The following is a 19470-nucleotide window of genomic DNA, read 5'->3' on the forward strand; positions in this document are numbered from 1 at the left end:
TTTATTCTTCACGTCTTTCCCTCTTGTCGAGTGCATCTGCCAACTCCCATCCACTCACTGCTATATATGCGCGACACGCTCTTCCTTTTCTTCGCTCGCCACCCTCCGAGTGCCGCTGACAAGAACAGAAAAGGGATAACAGTTTTGTTTATTTACTGCTCAGTCCCGATAATCTTGATAGATAATAGGTGTGCTTTGTGCTTTGATTACTCGATCGGGAACATTTCCAAAGATTCATCAGAATAGAGTAGTACAGATGATAGCAAGACGCGAATGTTTAATTTCAATTTTAATATAAGCAATTTTAATATAAATTTCACAATAAGTTGCGCGCAAAATGTGCATTCTTATTTAGATTTTTAGATTTTATCTTGATCAAAGTAATGTAAGTTTCGCTCTTCTTTGTATGCGTCGAACGCATTCTCTTCGATTTCAATAAAAGTATGTCCTTTCTCTCTATAGTATTATTTGACTGCGCAAAGCTTCCTTTAAGGAGACAGAATTTAACAATACGCACGCAGAAAGGAGCAATGCAATTACATGTGTGTTTGACAGCACGAAGGCGAAATGAAAGTAACGTCAGACAACGCGAGCATTGATCAAGCATTGATATATAATATATATATTAGGGTGGTCGTTATATAAGTTTTTTCAAAATTTTAATGTTGGATGGTCGTAAATCAGCTCTAAATGTAGAAAAAAAAAAAATCTCTAATTTTTTCAGATTTTTATTTTGAGTCCTGAGTCTCCCTGTTGGCATGTAATTTTATTAATAATTTTATTAATACCACAGTTCTGCAGCTGCTTCTGTCATCAATTTTTGTTGTAAATAGTTTGAAATTTTAGTGAAAAAAAGTTGAACCTATTTGAAAATACCGAAAATATAGTATAAAATAACATAAAATAGTTAAATAATATAAATAGCGGAATAGTCCATATAATATTTATGTGACTATCTTTTATGAAAAATTAAATAATTTTGTTCACTACTTTTGCAGCTGACTCCATCTAGAACTGAAGTAAATTAAGTATTTTTTCAAATTATAAAAAATATAATATAAATAATATTTAAATAACATATAAATGAATAAATAAATGAACTGATATAAGAATATAACATAACACGTGTAAACAGGGAGACTCAAGGCTGAAAATAAAAATTTGAAAAAATTAGAGAATTATTTTTTCTACATTTGGAGCTGATTTATGACCATCCAACATGATGTTCAATTTAACGACTACCCTAATATATATATATATATATAAGATATATAATACAATATTTTTTCCATTTTTATATGAATTCTGCCATTACTGAAATTCATTATAATATATAATTCTCCTTCTCCAGTTTCTCCATATAATTCTTGTAGGAGGACATTAAATGTTAACGCGTTATAGCAGTTCGTTTCTACTATATATTCTGCTTTCTAATCGCTTTGCAATGTACCTCCTTCTCTTCGAAGATAAATCGAACAGCCAGCGTTCTGCGCATGCAGCGTGAATCCGCAGTTATCCGAGTATTTTGGATAGGTTCTCGGGCTACATCGACTACTCGGCCCATCCCTTAATATTACACGGCCGCGCATTGTTCTATCGCCACTAGTAATTAGAGATAGTTGGTCTAAATGGTAATTTGCTTTCGGTATACCTTTCCTCTCTCCGGCGTGCGGTTTGCCGATTGTAAAATAGCAGATCTCGCAGTTCGCATACTCGATTCATGTTTTTCATCAGTAATGAGAAAAAAATTACAAATCCGATCGTGCATTACCGAAATTTTATTTATACATGGCGTAAGAGCGTATTACATTCTGAATACTATTTTGTGAACGAAATTTTTTTTGATTCGAAAATAAATATATCAATTTAATATTAAATTTTGTAATTATAAATTAAACTTTCATTAAAGTCAAAGTTATATAAAAAATAAAAATATATTATTTATTTACAATATATATACAAGCTTCTGAAATGAATCATGTTTTCCGTATTAATCTACAAATTTTATAGAATGTTTTTAATAAAATATTTTTTATATTTGAAGAGCAATTTGCAATGTAAATAAAAGGAGAAAAAATGTTACACGTTTAAAGCCAAACAAATTTGTTGGGGAAGGAAATAAATCATTTTTAACGAAGATTAATCATCCAAGATTCGAATGAATTTGCGTGGCGTTTAAGAATAAAACTCTTCGCATTAATACACCCGATGTCACGCGGATGTGTGTCTCTGCGAACAAAGCACGCGAAGCGGGAGGACCGGGATCCAATTACTGAAATTTACATAATTCCGCGAATACAAGTCCATATTCTTGCGGGTTGCAAATTCGCAAAATCTATATTCCGCAGCCGGCTTGTTTACTTTACGTGCGTCAGATATCATGACGAATATGGCGTCGAGGATTAAATGCATCTGCGAATTTCCGCGACTCCTGGCGTGATTGTTACTCAGCCAGATTAGATTCGCGGGTATTCGTCTGCCTCATATGAAAATTACTTTATAAACAATAACATGCACGTACGCATTTGGAAGCTTTTGTTTATTTCCGTGTTACATCGTAAATTTGTAACATATGCATTTTGGCAAAGTGAACTTTAATTTGATAGGATAAATAATTCAACCTGCGCTATTTTTATCTCGCAATTTTATTTTCCCTATATCTGCAAGAATATAGGTACACACTAACGGAACATTTATTTCTCTTTTGACATTTTATGTACAAAGTAGTATATATAGTCTATATACCATATATAGATCATCGCTAGTTAGGATGTTTCGTAGCTCTCATTTTTCATAAGTTTTACCACGACAATTGTTCCATTTATCTTTATATATTATTTTATATACGTGAGTAATGGGTGAATATTCTTTCCTATTTACATATATATTGCAAGCATTTTAACATTTAGTTGATGCAAGTAGAATAATAATTTTCTCGACGTGCAAAGAAATTTGTAATAAATTGCAAGCTTTATTTCAAGAGATAAGTACATATTTTCTACGCATGATATATATTTTTGTGACCCAACCAACATTTTACGATATTTTCTCAACATTTTAATCAGTTAACCTTTAACACTCGCTTTTCATGTGCATGCACTTTATTTTTTTGCATTTACTTGATCGCTGCGTTGTCATATGACTTGCAGTATAAGCATGATCGAAAGTACCGTCTGTAGAATTTCAGTGAGTGCATACGTGTGCATCAGGTGCACTGTGTGTAATCGAGATTTCTGGCCCGCACCCTTGCTCGACAGTTTGTCGATAGTTCGTTTTTACTGCCGGAATGATGAATTCTGAATTTACTGCTATATGAAACTACGTCGAAGGGTTGTGTTGACGTTCCTATATAAATGCATCGATCTACGTGTGTCATGTGCCAATAAAATTGCAATATGTATAATTACGTAATCGAAAATGGATTCTTAATTAGAAAAGTTTAGAAAAACTTTTGGAAAATAATATGTAAAAAATATTTCTTTCTAATTTGTTCCCCTTTCTTCTTAGTTTGTTTTTAAATAGTTGCTATGATTGAGATAATTATTGCGACTTCATCGACGACTTGTCTTCGTGGAACGAAGGAGAGACGAAGAAGTAACGACTCGTAGTTCACTTTGATAATTACCATGCTTTAATTAGATGAACGCAGAGGGGTTTCCTTTAATTATTGCGTGCGAACTATGTCGACGGCTCATGTAATGAAAGACGAAAATACAGTGTCTCGACCGTCTTTGTTTTTCAGCGGTTTTCAGCTTAGATTGGACCTTGAATTAAAACGAATTAAACTCGACAAGGCCTATAATTCCAAGTTAGTTCCTAAATGAAATTCGTAAATATATATTTATTAATGTTTTTTGTCTAATATAGTCTATACAGTGTATACAATATATGCTTACAACCCATATACATTGCATAGCAATATTGTAGAAATATTATATAGGCATGAATTTGCAATATAGTTTAAACAACGTTGCAGCAACATTTCAGAAATATTATGAAAATAAAATTCACACAAAAAATATTAGGTACAGAACATTCAGCCCGATCACATGTATTTGACACATTTTCCAATAATCCAATAGTAATATTACATATATATTTTATTGCATTATTGCTGCAATGTTATAGAACAATATTTCTGAAAGCGGACATTTTACCGTTGCTCCAATCTTGTAGCAAGATTGCTGCAACATTTTACAATATTTATAAAATGTTGTAATATTCCAATGAAATGTTGGCACAATGCTGCTGCAATCTTGTTGTGTCTGTATGGGAACGTTCTTGGATATCTGCAAACTATACTTGAACAAATATTATGTACGTGGACAGTATCTCTGCTGTCTTTCGCTCGAAATGGAAAATAGTAGATAAAAATCTATGTAGGGCGTATTTGCAAACAAATCTTCTTACAAAGTTTTCTTTATCAAACGATAAGTTTACTTTAATTATGGAAAGCTAGCAGCGTGTGGACGTTCTCGCGCGCGCGCGAATAAAAGTTTTAAAATTTAAAATTGAAAATACACAAGTTAGTGTAAACATAAAGCACTGACTGATGATGAATGAACAATTCGTGACCGTGGACATATTTTGCGAATTGTTTACATACAACATACATGTAAGTTATGCATTAGGCTTTAGACAATATAATTATCAAGGTATTCTTCGTTTGAATAAGATGCTGTTTATTTTCATTGCATCATTGAATTTTTACGGATATATCAATATGCGTTTAATAATTCAATCTGTTACTATTGCAAGAGAAGATAAATTAATATTTAAAGTACACTGAAAAAAATCCATGTACTTTTATATGGAAATTACTAGTTCAGAACTGGAAAAATTACTTGCTTATCACTGTAATTTTTTTTCCATTTCATTTGTTTTAAAGTGAAAATACATATTAATTTAAAAATACATGTAAAATATAGGTAAAATTATTATTTTTATGCAAAAATCATATGTAATTTTAAATTTACTATTTTTACTTTATTACAACTTTATTTTTTATAAGTATTTATCTATTTTATTTATAACATTATTTTACAGCATTTATACATTACTAACATTTCCTATGTGTAATTACATGTTCAGTGAAATATTTTTAATCTTGAAAATATTTAAGAATATATTTCATATGAAATTACATATAATCTGTAATCTTCTATATAAGTATCAATATTGCATGATCATGCTGGGTCGGAAAAAAACCTAGCTTAATCATGTAATTTTACATAAATATTTTTTTCGGTATATGAAGTAGCAATTATTGCATCAACATCGTCGTGCTCGTCTTCGGAAAACGAAACTTGGCAAACGCCGAGGAAAACGCGTTCTTCTTTCTTAATAAAACTCCGGAGCTCTCGGGTGGGCCGTGGGGCTTGATAAACACAGTCTCCTCACGGCCATGACGAGCTCGTTCGTTCGCCTCGTGCTCATGAAAATCGAGCACGAGGCGGCATCTCGTAAAGGAGATACGGCGTTATAATTCATGAAGCGCGACGTGCAGCCGGATGAACCATAAAGCCGGGATGAACGGCCATACTTGGCATAGTTCCGTTGTCGTTCGCGTAGGTAGATGACGTGCCCATTGCCGTGTTATTACCGCCCGAGAAATTTTCTTTTCTCTCTTTTTCTCACCTGTCTTTCGCAGTCTCTTCGTCCGATCTTTTTTCCGGATCTTCTCCGGAGCTTCTCGAAACAAAAAAGCATGCACAGATGAAACCAGATCCGCCTGCTCCGATTTTTTACGCAATCGATTATACCACAGAGCTATAGAGCATAACTTAAGAACTGCCTTGCTGAAATAGCGAGTATATTGTGCGCGAAATATATATATATATATATATATATATATATATATATATATATATAATGAACTATGTATTAATATCGCTAACCAAGTCGCGCTGCTTTTCATCATTTCTTACCTTTTGCGTAGCATCGAATGAATGGATATATTTGACTCGATTTTTATAAGTCTCATTTATTTGTGCAAAATTTTTAAAAAATAATTTGTAATTAAAATGAAGCACGCACACAAATATTGCTATTATATTGAACTAATATTTTTTATGCATGACAGATGCTTAGAAAATCTCGCGAAAAAATACTTGACCATTTTCACTATTTAACAAATCTTCGCAAACGCGTGAGAATGCACAAGTTGTTAAAAAAATACTTGTTGCGAATAAATGCATGCATGCATATATATGTGATCGAATTTATTTGAAAATTAAAGTTTTATTTTGATTTACGTCTTTTAAATTCTGCCACGACATATATATAAGTATACAAATAGCTTTTATTTTCTCAACTTTTATTATGTTCTTAAAAAATTTTTTGCCATGTTAACGTGATTAAAAAATTCAGAGCTAACGGCAGAGATATAAAATTAAAAATTTAAATTATTGCATGTTTCTTTAAAAGAAAATTTTAAAGTGAATGTCTTAATAAGATAGTGTGAAGTAAAATAATTCAGTATTTAATTATTCTATAAAATCAGCCAGTAATATTTTCATAGCAGAGATATTTTTAATGGACGCGTCAATGAAATAATTTACCGTGCTTATGAATCGTGAAATAGGAATAAAGCGAAAAATCGAGCAAATCCAAAAGCATAAATCATAATCTGATTGGACGTTTGTTATTTCTAACGAGATATTCACTTTCAAAGCAAGAAAAGATCAAAGTTGTCTGATGAATAAGAATCCATTTTGCAGAAATCCCAACTGGTTTCTCTTATGAACAGTGATGTGAATCAACAAGTGCGTGGACTGTTACCATGATATTGTTAATTACATAAACAATGAGCACAATACTATTTTCACAGTAACTCGTTTAACTCATAATTGTTCTCCGTAAATCTATATGAACATTGAAATTAGTTTCGTTTCGTACTGTTCTCTCAAAAACAGAATGTTATTAATCTCTCTCCATTCTCATATTTATTTGTCAAATTTCTTGTTTGTTTTTTTATAATGATCAGATAAGATCATATATTATTTTTGGGCAACTTATATCTAATAGAAGAAATTAGATTGAATATATTGTATAGAAGTGAAAACAGTTTATCTCTTGTTATAAAGTGGCGAAAAAATATACTTTGCAGTTAACGTGTGTCATGATTAACACAAAGCAGTAATTTTTTTAAATAATAAAACTGTGCTTTTACTGCAAAAAAAAGTACAATTCAATATATTTATAATAATACTCATATTACAATAATTATCGACATAATTTATTGAGAACGATTCGCGTACAATACCTATATGTATTTACATCTATGTAAATACGACGACGATCGTATAGTCGTAATGCGCAACGAGAGCACTTTCCACATCGCAGAAAGGGGAAGATAGAGATCGGAAGAGCAAAGAAGCTGTTGCATCGGCGACCGTTGCCATGAAACCGATGCAATTGCCGTTATTTGTTCTCGACTGATACTCACCGGTGCAAGAGATTCTCGAGTCGTTTCACCTTCCGAATGGCTTCGCACTCTTGTTACTGCGGCAAAGGGGTAAAGGGGATAGTGTTTATGGTGGCCAGTGGGAAGAGGAAATGGCGGAAATAGCTTGGATACGATCCTGATGCGTGGAAGAGATATATAGCGCGTAGTTGAAAAATTTTCGTTCACAAGATGCAATATATATTTTATTGGCGCCGCTGTTTTGTAATATCGTATATCATATGTACGTGAAAAGTAAACAGCGAAACAATTTTTATCTGAGTAATTAGACATTGAAAATGATTTGTCATATTTAAATAATCAAGCGTGTATAATAATGAAATTGTAACGAATTTGAAACGTCATTACGCACTTATTTTCATATCTTTTTCAGTTAAAATTTAATTGTCAAATTCAGCCTTTAAATAAAATTGCAAATTTGATGATACATTTTCGATATTTATATAAATGTGCACTTTTATTTATTCAGCCAGAAATTTTTGAATTGGTGCAAAGTTGTCACTTTATTTTAACTAAATTTGCTTTTTTTCCTTTTGCTCGCGGATTAAATACTTCCACTCCCTTCATTCTGCTTTTATTCTTACGCAATCGGTCCTATTTTCAATTTCTCGAATCACTGGTCACGACCCTTTGAATTTCATATTGAAATTTGAGGGAAATCAATAACGTGATTTTTTTAAAAATCAGAATTAGACGTCTGGAATAAAGTGTAATATTGATTATTGTCAATGTACATTAATTAAATAAACATAGTTTAAACATAGTTTATTTAATTAATATACATTGACAGATGTTTAATTAATGAAACGTGTGAAAATAATACTTTTAGATGAAAATACAGATTGTAATCAAATTACATTTAATTACATACGTCCGATTTACGGTGCGTCACGAATATGGTTAATCAATTAGCGACATATAGAAGTGTGTTGATGATAGCGATAATGAAGGAAATTGCTAATGACGAAGCGACAGCAAAATATTTGATGAACAATGGGATGGAGAGAAATGCGTGGTTTAATTGATTAAATTTTGTGAATGATATACGTATATACATATACATATCATATGTACATATCGTATGTATATTGTATCGTACACGCGCGGGATAAAATTATATATATACACATCGTCGGTGAAAAGTAATTTACTGATTTTATACTCTGCTTATCTTCTGCTTGTTTTTAGAAGCTCACCGAGCTCTGGAGCTCCTCGAGGATTATCACGCTAAATTGACGAGACCGCAAGACAAACAGCTGCGATTAGCGATCGAGCGTGTCATACGTATTTTCAAGAGTCGACTTTTTCAGGCGCTGCTGGGTAAGTCAGTTATTTTATTGTTCAATATAATTTTCATTCGAAATAATGCGCATAGCGACACCGATATGGCCATATACAAAATGTCCACCCTCAATTGTAATTATGAAATTGAGAAAGTACGAATGTTTAGTCTGATAAGTACGTAAATCGATACTACCAAAAATGTTCTATTACCTCGTAGTGGTGGATCGATGATAAAAATCGACCCTATTAAGACGAACAATAGGATATATCGTATTTTATGAGGATTTCACTCATAATCCGGTTTCAGGAAACTCATAATCCGAACTATTTCGTGAAACGATCGTCACACTGGCGATAACGCTGATCGTCCTCGGCTCGAAATAACGGCCAATTACTGCGAGTATTTGAAGGCGCGTTTTACGATAATTGCTAATTATTTCGCAATTCCCTTTGGCGGTTTCGAGATAGCGTGCAACTGCGCGCTAAAATCATCTTGACACAATTAATATTGGGATTAATATATTTCGTTTGAAAATATATATCTCTAAGAGGATTGTGTACGTTATTTCTTTTTCTGTTTTATTGATGAACTGTCAATTACATGCGCTTAGCGCAAAAAAAGTGGAATTTGCGATGCCTAAAATATTTTTTAAATTAAAAAAATTATTTACCTACATTTCAATCACGAAGCGAATGAATATCCAGCGTATGAAAAACGATATCTGCGCTATATCTAGAGAAGAATTTACAGAAATATTTGATCCCTTTAATCTTTAGCTCTGAAAATTTTGTGGAAAGGTGACGCAAACATCAAAACACTGAATTTAATTGGAAAACAAATTTACTTCGGCGCGCACGTTAAATCGATTTATGAAATATCGACATATCTAAAAGTTCTTTCCGACGGGATAGTTAGAAAGGGGAGCAGAGAGGGAAGGAATCGAAGCTTCGACTTGTCATTATTTATATAACTGACCAACGTCGACCCTTAAAGATTTTTCGCGCTATTGTTGCGCGGGATTCAGCGATGACGATTTATTCCTCTTTGATTCTTTTCACAACCAATATTCCTTTTTCTCCATCTCTAAACTATCATTCCATTTACTCGAAGAATCTCGAAAATGCTGCATTACCGGGTGTATTATAAACCATTTTTCTGAATACATATATAGAAACGAAGCTAGGACAGCATTGTTACTCGCTCACGCCTGAAAAATCGATTTGCACCATAGTCAAAAGTCGTCCCTTCTATTTCCGTCACGTCCATCACGTAGTTGTACCGGTTACTTTGTTCAAGCTCGTCATCCGGCCGAGCAGTTTCCGTATCGGAGATTAGTCGAATGCATCTGCAGCTGTGCAGCCGATGCACCTCTATGTATAATGCGCCACGTCGCGACCGCGGTGTATTCCACCAGATAAACTCGACGGACTCCGGGTCCGCGGCTTGTGTTCTATCAGCTTTTGGGACAATGGTGTCAAGATTATACGCTCTACCGAGACTGTCAAGTGACGGATGCGACGTGACGAAGTTCCCGTCCGCTCGCCGCGAAATTAGCTGGGAGATTAACGTGTAACCGGTTCCGTCCAACTATAATACGTCATACCGCGATCCACGATCGTACGTCATTGTTTTTCGCTCGATTAGCCGAACATAATCGTGGAGGATCTCTTAATATCTTTTAGCGAAGTTGAGGTACCTAATTAATCAACATTTCTTCACAAATGTCGTTTTAACGTCATACAAAAATTAATCGTAATTTTCAGATAAATTTATTGCTCTTTTCGTATTATTTTTAATATTGAAATTTTTTCTTGTCTTAAAACTTGAAAATATTCAAACATAAAACTGTAGCGATAAGAAAGCAAATTTTAAAAAGGATGATGTAAAATTTTCGAAAAGTACCATTCAAAAATTCTTTATATTATACATATATATATGTATATGTATATATAGAAGAGTATATATAAAGAAATAAGTTCCATAAACGCACCTGTGCTTCTCATACGTTTTCATTCTCGTCACACGCGCGTTTTCTGTATTCCGAGATATCGGATGAATTCTGAACGGAATACGCAATGATTTTTGGGTGTTTGAGTGGAAGAAAATTGACACGAGTGTTGCCAGCCGTGAATCTCGTGAAATGGTTTATCTCTCTCACTGTGTCCAGGAGTTCACCAGTCCAGAAAAAGTTTTTTAGAGTAGCCTGGAGTGCCAACGGGTGTCGGTAGATAAAGTGCACTTGGTCTGCCCGGGGCCACTCGAGCGCCACTGCAAACACGGCCACTCGCGAATTTAAATTCGATCAAAAATCTCCTGAGTTTGTCACCCATCGGGGCTTATTGATCAAAGAAAACACGACTTGTGCGCAAAATTTCACACAGATGTTGGAAGAGTTTGTCGATTTTATTTAAAGAAAAAAACAACTCATAGAATGTCGCGAAACATATCTTTTGCTAAAAAGTGATTTATTAAAAGAAACAACTTTTTTATTTTGTTTGTACAGTTTTCAAAGCTCGTTAAACGTTTTTTTTTTTTTTTTTGACATTATGGAAGAACAAATTTAAGGTTGGCAAGTAAGAAATATCCGGAGACTATTTTTCGAGGATGAGTTGTTTGAATTAAAGAGATTGTTTGTGTCTTCGGCAAGATTAAATTACAAAATGCTGTATCTACAAGCAATTACAACTGTACCACCGTTATTAAATAATACGATCAAAACGGCTTAGAGATCTTATTAACTTAACGAGATAACATTTATCCGATTGCATTATTTCGTTTATTGCTTCGTTATTTGCTTTGATTAGTTGTTTAACTTTGATGCAAATAATGGCGAACTTCTTTACATATCTTTAATAGGCATTAAAATGAATAACAATTTTCATATCTATCACTATCAATCGATTTTATTTCGAGAACGCTGTATGTATATGTGTGATACAGAATGAGAGAGAATGATTGATTGATTGGAAAATAAAGTTTTATATTAGTGGCTTTCAACGATTTTTTAATAGTTGATCATCGATTGGAAATCGCGAAATATATCTGCAAGAATCCTTATATGTATCATCGGACACTCTCCGTCAATTTGAGTGACGTTGAGCCGCGAGCTCCCGAAACTAATTTCGAGTTTCGTGGTGCGTTGTAACTTCGTTATATACTTGGTGCTACCTTTATGACGTGTAATCCCGTGACTATCAGCCGCGAAACTCGAGATGCGATGTACGACGTAACATCGACGGATTACTTCATCTATCTTTCGAATATTAATCGGAAAAGATTTTTTGCTTTATTCGTATTCTATATGTATTCATTTCAGTTCTTCAACTGGCAGATCGGAATTATGTGATTCACGAGCGAAATCGAAAAAGAGAACAATAGCCTCTCGCTTTTCGCGTTCTTATTTCCTTTTCCACTTTATTCCAAATTCGCGGTTTATAATTCATGGTCTTCATTTACTTACCTAACGCTGCCTTCCTTAAGTTAAATCGTTAAGTCGTATTAAATCCATCGATATCGGATATCTCTTAACAAGACTTTTTCAACATCCCCTAACTTTGCAAATACTTAATATTAAGCTTCACCTTTGAAAATTGTACCTGTCGAATCGATTTCCCGATACACATTCATCTTGATACAGAGTGTCAAGCATGATGGGTGAGGTATAATACGTATATATATCGCATATAACAAGTCAACCCTCCCGGAAGAGTCAAGTATATATCTGGACGGTAAATTTGAAATATACATGGGGAATGGAAGAGAAACGCGGCTATTGCAAAATACTGCCGTACGAGCGGGTGTGAGATAACCGAAATTTGTCAACCGGCCATGCCTTGTGTCCGGCGCATCCGCGAGTCTGTATTATAATATATTGCACTTGAACGTTCGCGCGTGTTGCGGCTGTGCGTTTCTGGTCGCGCGTAATAGGCCGCGGCGAAGTGTGCCGTGTGAGTGCGTGGAAAACGCATGCAAAACGTGTCCAACAGGTAAACGCGCCAGCGTGCATCCGTGGGTGCGCTTAATCGCCATCTACCCCGACAGGGTGCACTTGTGCATCTGCATGGGATTGTGTTTGCAGAGTGACGTTACGCACGCTCGCTTCGAAACGCGTTTGCGAAATCTTTCAGCGAGGAACACGAATCTGCGCACAATCTCCATCATTTTTATATCCTCTATACTCTCTCGAACACAGACGTATGCGTATTGGCTCGACTTTTCAGATATTTATTCTTCTTTTCGTCTGTATGTCACAAGCCTCGTCTACATAAATCTACATGCATCTACGTACATCTGTTTCTACATTCTTGTCAATTTTTCTGAGTGATTTAATTTTTCGCCGCGCTTGGCTTAATTTTAAGATGCGTTTATTCAAGTTTTACGAGCAATCATAAACATTTGATTGCACTTTCAGCGATCTATTGACGAACGAAGAGAGAAATTTGTCGTGAAAAAGGGCGACAGTGAGAAAAAATGAAATCAGAATTCCTCTCGGAATTGTTTTTGGGTTTTTTCGAGGGTATGAGAGATTCAAGGAAATCGCGTTAAAATTATTTCTATTCATAGAGAATAACAAAAGCATCAGTGCGGTGTTTCTAATTCACCGAGCAGTTCGTTGACCGTTAAGGACGGTAAACTCTGTTCTATCCGAATAAGAGGATGATGGCGTGGCGACTTGGTTTACCTTAAACTTTCGAGTGGCTGCAGCCACTGAACAGAATATTATATTCACGATCGAGCGCACAATTTCCTCTCTTCTCCCGCGCGTTATTACCATCCACGCTCTGTTTTTCTTTTCACGAAGTAAACTCTAGTTTTCTTAGATACGAGATATAGATTCCACTATGTCACTCAAGGGAACATCAACGTGCATTTTGTCGAGATATTTTGCTATCAGAACGAGAACTTAAACATCGACGTTGTTTTTATTTTTGCACCCACAGTGACGCAAATGCGTCGGCGAAAAGACCGTCCGTGATGATCTTTTAATTTAAAATATAATAACGCGAAAATTCAGCATTTACGGACTTTTATCTAAATTATTGTGCCGTTTAATTGCTTATAACACGGCTTTACGCAGCACGTGTGCACAAATCGAGAAATATTTATCGATGTGCGTGAACGCGTCATTAACAATGCATTCAAAAATATTACCTTGATGCGTACGACAAATATAGCGGCATTATTTTTCACGACAATTTGATTATTCTTGGCGCATTATATGGAAAATTGGTTTTAGCTTTGAGCATAAATATAGAGATGGCTGTAATTGAGAAAATTGCAATTCTATTTGGCTAAATGATCTATTGAACAGGGATATCATAGCGCACATAATGAGATTTTTTTTTATACTCCAACGTTTTAAATTTCACAATCTATGTGAAACTTATGCATTAAATATCTCGTCGAATGAAATATGTACCGCAGATGAATCTTAAAGAGGAATCTTAATAGCTGAGTTGTAACTTTACTTTTTTCTCAAGATGCATACATTTTAGCACAATGAGAATTAAAATGTTAAAGAAGATTATTGCTGAAACAGTTATATTTTAATGGTACCATATGACATTTTCTACCCGCTCTTGCGACGATTACGTCGGAAATTTTTCTCTTTCTTTGTTTCTATTGCGACATTATCTGTCAGAAACGTCATCATTTTTTTCTGCTCGATTCTTTGTTCACATTCGCTACATTTTCTTTCGAAAAAGAATAAAGTTTGACTTGTTTTTCTTTGAATGTGACTGTTTCAGAACAATGATTACATTCCGACAACCTATTCAAACTTGTCGTGGAGCAATTAACTTTTTATATTAAGATTTTTCTTATATTACAAGACAAAATTTGATTTATGAAAAAAGGTTGATAAAAAACTTATATTTAAGGAAAGAATCTTTGAATCATTATTTGTAATTGTTTTTGTTTATTACATTTAACTATTGTAATGTCTTTTATTGAAAAATTATATGTTAAAGAATGATATAAATTTCTTTTATAGACGCAGCAATTGGTGTTATTTATAAAGATAAAAGTACTTTATTGGCTGTAACTCTCTTCGATATTTTTATTGATATTATAGCGTGATATTTCGGGTTATATGCTTCGAAATACAGTGCCTTTTCAAGAAAAGTTATGAGCTCACATCAATTTGTTATATACCGCATATTCATCCAGATAAATCTATATAGAACAGTAACTACAAGATACTTTCCTTATCTATTCTCATATTTTTCGATCTTATTCTATTTTTCTTTAAATTGCAATCATATTATATATTATTGCATGTAATGCGATTACAATTATTTTACGGACAACGATAGAAATTGATTTTATTTAACCGAATTTATTTAACAAAGTGATGTATATGTATGTATATATAATTATTATAAATTTTTCTATTCATTCTATAATTAGAAAAAGAAGAACAAAAAAATCGAGAAAATTGAGGAAAACAGAAATTTTCGAATCCAATTTGTACAACAATTTTGTTATCGGAATTTATGCGTAATGATAAGTCTTGTTTAAGCTTTAATGTGGTAAATCAGTTCGCTTGTTAAAATGTGGCTTCATCGTAAATGTTATCGGAGTATTATACAGACTAAGAAACTTCTTCATCCAGTGACAGGATCGTTAGCATTGAATTCCTTCACTGGTGGTAATGTCATTGCCTCGCACGTGGCTGTCGATTTGAAATTCAATCCATGACTCGACGCTGTTGTAAGATCGTTAACCGAACGCGTTGCGAACATTGCCCTTACTCGTTGCTGCAGTTGCCTGCAGGATGTAGATCGGCTCTTTTGCGAAATTCATGTCGCGCACAGAGGGAGTTTCCAATTTAACACGATAATTTCGTATAGTGAGTATCATGTATCTCGTATTGAAAACGCCGGGACTCGCCGGACGATTCTCGAAATTGGTGTAGGTAGAGATAAACGCGAGCTCGCGTCGTATTATAATCATACGTAATTTATTTGTATGAAAAAAAGGAATATATAAAAGAGAAATATATACAATTACACGGACAAAAGTATAAAATATACAAACGTATGAAATATACAAATATGCATAAATGATAGAAATGTTTTATACATTTCCATTTATTGTAACTTAATATTTTTTTTATATAATTTTACATATAATATATTTTTAACAATGTGCCATAATTATTCCATTGAGCACATATTTCAGAAATATACCATTTATCTGTAAAATAATACTATGTGCACACGTATGTATTTTTTCTTTTATTAATTATTTTTATTTTTTCGCGAGATATCAAGTATTTTTTGAGAGGAATATCATTTTCAATCCATTACTGGTAATGATAAATAAAACTGATTTACATATCATAAATGTTATTGATTGCGCGTAATGGCGTTTAATATTTTTCTCTTTTTCAAATTCTAAAATACAAATATATTATTAAACAACTTACACAAAAGCTTTTTTTTTCAATACAATCTACAAATCCAATAACGATCGAGACTAAATTTTATTTATTTTAATCAATTTTAATTATTTTATCTTTTGCATACGCAATTTTAAATTTAAAACAATTTTTTTATGTTTAACAGAAATTAATTTCTTACCAATGTTCGACAAAATATCAAATTTTAATAGGGCAATCTTCAAGTATTATATAAAAAAATTATATTAAAAAAGTCATAGATGAAAGTCATAAAATATTCCTTATTAACATTTTACTTATTCAAATTCTAAAATATATTATAAAACCATTTACGAAAATTTTTTCCAATAAATTTTACAAATCCAATAACGATCGAAACTAAATTTTATTTATTTTAATTTTAATTTAATTTAATCTTAAATATTTTATCATCTTTTGAATTCGCATGCACACACTGAAAAAAAAAATCATTGCACAAAATCTACGGTTGAATACGTGCAAATAAATATCAATATAATTAAACAAAATATTTAGTTCTTATTACATTGATATTTATTTGCACGTAATCGACCGCAGATTTTGTTAAGTCAAATATTTTTTCCACGCACGTAATTTAAAATAAAAAAAATACATTTTTCTTTACGTTTAACAAAAATTAATTACTTGCCAATATTCGACAAAATATCAAATTTTAATTTTAATTTTAAGTTCGTGTGTGAAATTTGAAATTTAATCGCGCAGATACACAACAATTGCCTTTTTTGATCGACAGAAAATTCTTACGTTATAGAGACGCTGGTTGAATATATATATCGCGCGTCATCTTGAATTTGAGCAAAGGAGTTCACACGACTAATAGTGTATAACAAATTAGTGCGCCTTGTTCATTCGATATATTATTTCGATATCTACAATTACCTTTCGATCGACGGAAGATCTGAATATTGAATCGCGGTGAATAGTGCATCAATATACTGACGAGAAGTTGACAGGCTTGTGATTGACTCGCATCCCTGGCGGGTGAGCTTTCTTTATCAGTGTTTTCTAATCGTGACATTAATCGCCGCGAAGTGTATACGAGATATAGAAGCGTGGAATATAAAATTTTATCGCTAAATATTACTGCTCGAATATTACTAAGACTACGTATTTTGCTTCGAGATTGTGCAGCGTTCCTTGGCGGTTGTCGTGTGAACTCCTATAAGCGATCGCGTTTTCGTTAATCGCCGGATAATAATCGTCGCGAGTAATTAGTTGCCTCGAAAGTCGATCGAAGCATCGAAGAGCAATTGTGATTACATTGAGATAAATTGTGAATATTTCGTAAAAATACAGTGATCTTTATTTAATCGATGCGTGAATCGCGCGAGAAAGAACAGACGCTGCGTCGAGGTCGCCATTAATTTGGAGCATTTCTCATCGAACGTTTTGGTGCGCAAAATTCTTTCGTATATCGGAAGGATCCGTTGGTTGTCGATTTTTCATTGTCGAGTACGACGAAAGTATTACGAATAAAAACAAGCGTCTGTCGATCAAATAGCAATATTGTGTATATGTGAATTTCGGGAGTGTCGGGTAAAATTGTACCGCGTTTCTAAATACAAATGTCGAGAATAGTGAACAATGTAATATACTGATGGAATACAACGAATGGATCGTCGACAGGAGTATCGGATAAAAATAATGGTTATTATTATGGTTATGCGAGTGCAAATGCCGTGGATATACATATATCGGTAATCGATATTCGATTAGAAAATGTATCGTCGCGCGTAAGTGAATGTCGAGAGAAAGTATAAATCGTGTTTTTCTTTTTATATAGTTGTTAATATCTGAGTAAATAAATTTTCTCGGCGAGTGTTGTCGAAAAAAGTGTTGCGCGATTGTGAAATTTGAAATATCGCGATTACAGTGAGTGATAGAATTGAGATCAAATTGACTCCTTGTGCAATGGATTATCGCTGATCAAAGCCTCATTGAGAAAGGACGGATCAGACGAGAAAGAAATAGCAAGACATCACTAGTGAGTCTATAATTATGATTAACGTAATTATAGATCTCGTATTTATGTCAATGAATTAATTATGTAAATAATGATGATTTCTATATTATAATACTAATCCAGACAGATTGATGTATGTAAATTAAATTGTAATTTGATATTAAAACATATACAGTGTATATATATAAAAATTATATCTTTCATGAGTATTTAGAGATAGAATGGCAATCGTAGTTTTAAAATAGAGTAACAAAATAAAAATTAGAATAAAAAAATTAGTAGAAGTTATTTAAATTTATATGTTAATTTATTCGCCAAATTCTAACTATTTTTTATTGAGTATACAACAAATTGATATCATGTTGCATCGTGTGACAAGAAACAATTTTTTCCTCATATTTTCAACATATATACATTATATTTTAAGGGATTAGACCTTGGATGTTTGAAAATTAAATGATTTTTTGGGAATTTATTTTAATAAACTAACAAAAGTAACTAAAAAAATTGTTAAATACATTAGTTAAAACGTACTTAAAAATATAAAATAAATTTTATTTATTAAATATTGTTTATACGTGGATAGCAATTGTAAGATGAGCATATATAAATTATATATTATTTAACTTAAAATATTTAACAAACAAATTAATTTTTGTATTTTTATTTTTATAAATTTTAGATTTGCTTTTGTTATTTTGCTTAAATAAAATTCTAAAATTCGATTTTCTTTTCAAGCGTTAAAGATGTATCTTATGATCTTATTAATCAATTTATAAATTAATCAATTTTTTATCAGTCTTATTACACATTATGATAATCATACCAAGCTATCTGGATTTTCGTTCTTCGGATTACAAGTGTTAATATTTTCTAACATAATGCGACATAATGTGTAAATTCTGCGAGAAACACGTTTGTAATCATCAAAAAGATAAGATAATTAAGGATGTGTGAAGTTGATACTTCTATGTTATGATATCATAACAGTTAAGAGTTTGGCGTTATGTAGAACCATAGGAAGAGTTCTTGATAATTTTGAGAAATAGTTCCGGTTATTATAATAATGAAAATCAATTTCAAAAAATAGGGGTGCCAAATTCACATTTTTTGCATATCGAGTTCCAATAATTCTTAGCAGTTTTATGGTTCTTTTGAATAATTATATACATAGTTTCTGATATTTTTTGAAGGAGTCCCGCAATTTTTAGATCAAAAAATTTACTTTCAAAGATATTTTTAAATTATCAAGTTCTGGCAAAAAAATATTGCGAAGCTCTGAATTGTACCCCTCGATAAAACAAAAAAATCGTGAA

General features: G+C 32.7%; 1 pseudogene across 1 annotated transcript in view; it reads left to right on the forward strand.

The window, feature by feature from the left end:
* Nucleotides 1-19470, forward strand: part of LOC146722535 (uncharacterized) — a 92360-nt pseudogene that overhangs the window by 51606 nt on the left and 21284 nt on the right. The window contains exon 3 of the transcript XR_014925118.1: nt 8654-8785. The product of XR_014925118.1 is annotated as an uncharacterized LOC146722535 (transcript). The remainder of the gene's footprint in view (nt 1-8653; nt 8786-19470) is intronic.

This window comes from Nylanderia fulva, unplaced genomic scaffold (genome assembly GCF_048542155.1).
Source record: "Nylanderia fulva isolate GAGA-0341 unplaced genomic scaffold, ASM4854215v1 Scaffold30, whole genome shotgun sequence".
NCBI classification, from domain to species: Eukaryota; Metazoa; Arthropoda; class Insecta; order Hymenoptera; family Formicidae; genus Nylanderia; species Nylanderia fulva.